The sequence below is a fragment of the Alexandromys fortis genome, unplaced genomic scaffold, assembly GCF_014885135.2.
Source record: "Alexandromys fortis isolate MF-2015 unplaced genomic scaffold, M_Fortis_MF-2015_v1.1 scaffold_114, whole genome shotgun sequence".
Taxonomy (NCBI): domain Eukaryota; kingdom Metazoa; phylum Chordata; class Mammalia; order Rodentia; family Cricetidae; genus Alexandromys; species Alexandromys fortis.
Genome location: NW_026068046.1, coordinates 1151631 through 1156404, shown reverse-complemented (window position 1 = coordinate 1156404; position 4774 = coordinate 1151631). Strand labels below are relative to the sequence as shown.

The 4774-nt window shown below is 35.4% G+C and overlaps 1 pseudogene; it reads left to right on the top strand.

Annotated features, from left to right (window-relative positions):
- The first annotated feature begins 3592 nt into the window (after positions 1 to 3592).
- Positions 3593 to 3815, top strand: LOC126486573 (phosphatidylinositol N-acetylglucosaminyltransferase subunit Y-like; annotated as a pseudogene).
- Positions 3816 to 4774: the final 959 nt, after the last annotated feature.

Below are 4774 nucleotides of genomic sequence, written 5' to 3'. Positions count from 1 at the left end.
AGTCTTGAATTGGCATGCTGTCTAAGCCAGTAAGGAAGGTGCTTGCAACCTGCCACGAAAGCACAATGACCTCAGTTTGTTTCTCAGAACCCACAACAAACAGAAGGAGAGGACTGACTACACAAAAGATGTTTTGTAATCTCCATACAAGTGCTATGGCATAACAGCCACAACATATGCCACACATATACACAAGGAAAATAAAATTTTTAAATACATAGGTTTACTTAATATTGCAAAAAATATTCTCATGAGAAGAAATGGAATGGGCATATAAGATGAAAAGTATAAAGCCAGATATCTCTAAGAGATAGGCTTTTGTACCATAATGAAAACCATGTTCTACATTTTCAATGTTAAGAATTTTATTAGCGTAAAATACCTTGTTATAATCCTAAAGAGGTAAACTTCTGATAACCACAAAACAAAAATCTAAGTTAATGACACAAAAGGAATAAAAATGGAAAGAAAGCATTAGGAGAAATTATACTCTGGAAAGAATATAGCAAGAGACGAAAAATGGATCCAGGATCTACAAAACACTTACAAGAAATGTAGGAAATAGTAGCACTGTAGCCTTTCGATTAGTAATTATATTCAATGTAAATGGAAAACTCTCTTAATTGAAAATATAAGTAGCTCAGAGGCAAAATAATCCATACCCTGTTATGTACTGTCTACAAAAGTTTTAACTTCAAGTATAAAGAAATGTTTAAAGGATAGAAAAACTTAAACCAAATGAAACAAGAGTATGTATGCCTCCTTTGCATAGAGTTCAGACAGCTAAAATAAAGATAAATTGATGTGTTTCATAATGTAATAATAAGAAAGTAACCCATGAAAAGGATATAATTTTTTATGAATAGATTTATATTTCTGCCATTACGGGAAATTATTTTCAGGATGATCTCCTACAGATACTACGATATAATGATAAAGTCCATTATATAAAAGGCTTTTTGTTTACATACAATCACATACTTTAATTTCATCTTCAGAGTTCTTGTAATACTGGTAAAGACCTGTAAATAGAGTTTTAGTTCTTATACTGTGTTATTGAGGGAGCCCTGCTGAGAAACGAATCATAAGTTGTCTTAGTGTTCTGTTGCTGTGAAGATACTCCATGACCAAAGGAACTCTTATAAATGAATACATGTAATTGGGGCTTTCTTACACTTTCAGAGGTTAGTCCATTATCATCATGGCAGGAAACATGGCAGTGAGCAGGTGCTGTGGCATAATGTGCTAGTACACTGTAAAGATTTGTCACTCATATTGGTTTAATAAGACACTAATGGGCCAGTAACCAGGCAGGAAGTATAAGTGGGGCAACCAGACTAGGAGAATTCACCAACCAGATGTTAAGGAAGCAAGATGAGAACATCTCACTAAGAAATGTTACCAAGCCATATTGCTAAACATAGAAAAGAATTATGTGTTAATTTCAGTTGTAAGGGCTTATTAATAATAAGCCTGAACTAATAGGCCAAACCGTTTATAATTAATATAAGTCTCTGTAGGTTTCTTTAGGACTGAACAGCTATGTGACCAGGTAGGATAGAAACTTCTATCTACAAGGAGATAGAAATAGCTTGAGAGTCCTACATCTGAATTGGAAGGCACCAAGAATAAAGAGATACAGGACCTGGCTTGAGTTTTTGAAAAGTTAAACCTCACTCCCAATGACACGCTTCTTCCAACAAGGCCACTCCTACTACAAGGTCATATGTCCTAATCCCTGTCAAGTAGTATCCTTCCCTAAGTCCAAGTGTTTAAATATATGAGCCTATGCTGTTGGGCATTCCTATTCAAATAACCACATAAGTCTTTAGTAATTGATTGCTATATTATTTAAAATTTAAATATTTCATATGCTGTTAATTGAATCTATGGATGTGAAACTTGTAGATAAAAAGGACTGGCAGTATTATGTGATTTTATGTATGCAAATATATGATAAGTGATAACTTATAAATAATGTCCAATAAGAATTTAATATCAATAGACAATAAGAAGATAAAATAATTTTAAACATATACTATAGTAAAATTATAAGGATCTTTCTTCTTTTCTTTTGGAAGTATTTAAACTATAGGTTAATTTTGTTTTATTTTGTGTATGTGTGTACTTTACCTACATGTATGCATGTTCACTGTATGTGCCTGGTGTCCACAGAGATCAAAAGACAATATCATATGCCCAAGAACTGGAAATACTGATGGTTCTAAACCACCATGTGTCTTGCATGTAGGGAAATGAACCCAAGTCCTCTGTAGGAGCAACAAGTGCTAATAACCATTGAACTATCTTTATAGCCCCATTTGCATATGTGATTAAGTAAAATAATGAAGACAGGCATACAAACACTGTGATACTATCTCAGTTAACTCAGGTAACTCAGAAGACTGCAATGTGACTAAAAGGCCAGTAGTATGTAGCTACAGGATTTCTCTATGCATGATAAAATGTTCCTGATATTTATCATAGTTATATTAAATAGTGATCAGGAAAAATTACACTGAATTACAGACTTTAAAATGATTAAAGTCAGCTGAGCCTGGTCCTATAGATCTATAACCTTAGCTCCTCATGAGACTGAGATGAAAGAATTCCAGATGCAAGACAGTCTAGGGTACAGTGTGAGTTCAAGGCAAGCCTCAGAAATGTAGATAAAACCTGTATTGAAATAAAATAATTAAACAAAATGTCTGATGTATAGCTTAGTACTAGAGCACTTCCATAGAATATATAAAGTCCTAAGTTCAACCACTAGGACTTCCAAAGGGGATGAAAAGTTTAAATATATGTTAAATTTTTTTCCTCATTAAAATAAGAGTAGATAGAACATTGAGATGAAACCAACACATTTAACGGGTATTTCCACTGCAGTTAATTGATCATGAAATGAAAATGTTAAGAAAGGTTAGGATAATTTAGAAATTAAATTGGAAGACTACACTAGAGCTAATGTTCATTCATGAACTTCATCCATCTTGAAAGAGGATGTACTTCCCTTTTAGGGACACAGGAAACATTTTAAAAAGTTGATGACTTGCCACATGATGATAGAATTCATAGTGTATTTCCAAAGTCCATATTAAAATCAGTTTTTATTTCAAATATGAAAATATAATTAACTTAAGAAGTAACCACAAAAAAATAAAAGGTAGTTAAGTAATTTCCCTAGCTTCTGGACAAGGTCACTATAATCGAACTTCTAGAGTTATTTTATTCCTACTGTATCAATGAACACATATCCCTCTTGCACATCTGGTAGATGGTGTATGTGACCAGTCCATGTATTTTGTAGATCAGATTAAAACAAGAACCTAAAGGAGACAGCTACACCTTCCACCTGGTGTTACTTGAATTCCTGGTGTGCCTGCTCTCCAAAGCCACTTGGATATAAAACAGACACATGAATTCAGTAACTAAGAACTGGAAACAACCTATGTTATCATGGATGAGATCCATGATACAATGTCACAGGCAATGAAATAAATTAAACAAAATAAGAATCACTAGATTATAATTTAAACAACAATGAGTTATCTTAATATTACTTCCCTTTTAAAACAGTTGATTTGGGAGAATGATCTTTCTTTCTCTGTTTACCTGAACTATTCCTGTTGTGCTATTTTCTTTAGTGGGGCTCTTATACTCTGCCTTCTGTAAAAGATGCTCCCTATAGAGTGAGCTTCCCACAGGGATGCACTAACACAAGCCGCCTTTGCTTTTATGCCCTGTTTTTGACAGTATATGTGTTCTTTCACATTTGGTCATGGATAAGTCTTAAATTCTTCAGGTGTAATTAGTGCAACCACAGTCAGGAAGGTATGGGCATTCATAGTTGGTCTATTAAAGTGTCACACTGGTTTTCCAAATTATCAGCTCTGTCAATAATGGCCAGTGTAACACATGGGACTTCAGCAGCCTCATCAAGATGTATTTACCTATTTCCTTTGTTTATTATCTTATTCTTGATTTAATCTCTGTCCAATGACTTGTCATGGTGCCAACTAATATAACTCCCGTCCTATTGTGCTGTAAAGAGGCCATGTTGAGTGACTGACATGGAAAAAAATAAAATTAACTAAGGAGTCCAAAGGAGGAAAATCATTGACATTTATCTCTTACCAGTCAGAAATGTCAATTTTCACCATAGTCGTGATCTTGAAGAATAGGTAATAGAAACTCTCAAAGGAGCTGCCACATTGAAAACCAGGGGACTCAGTGAATAGAACCTGAATTAAGGACCACATGCTAGCTCAGTGATCATGGCCAAAACAAAAAAAAAAAATGCTTTGAAACATAGAAATAAAAGACTAAACTTAAAGCTTCCATCACAAAGAGGTGAAAATGTATAATGGATTCAAGTATAATATGAAAATAACGTCAAATCTCAAGGTCCAAATCAGGAGCAGAAGGAGAGAGAGCACAAGCAAGGAACTTAGGACTGGGAGGGGTGCACCCATACACTGAGACAATGGGGATCGGGAACTCACCAAGGCCAGCTGGCCTGGGTCTGAAAAAGCCTGGGTCAAAACTGGTCTCGCTGAACATAGCGGACAAGGAGGACTACTGAGACCTCAAGAACAATGGCAACGGGTTTTTGATTCTACTGGACCTAGTGGTTTTGTGGGAGCCTAGGCAGTTTCGTGGATGCTCACCTTACTAGACCTGGATGGAGGTGGGTGGTCCTTGGACTTCCCACAGGGCAGAGAACCCTGATTGCTTTTTGGGCTGACGAGGGAGGGGGGCTTGGTTGGGGGAG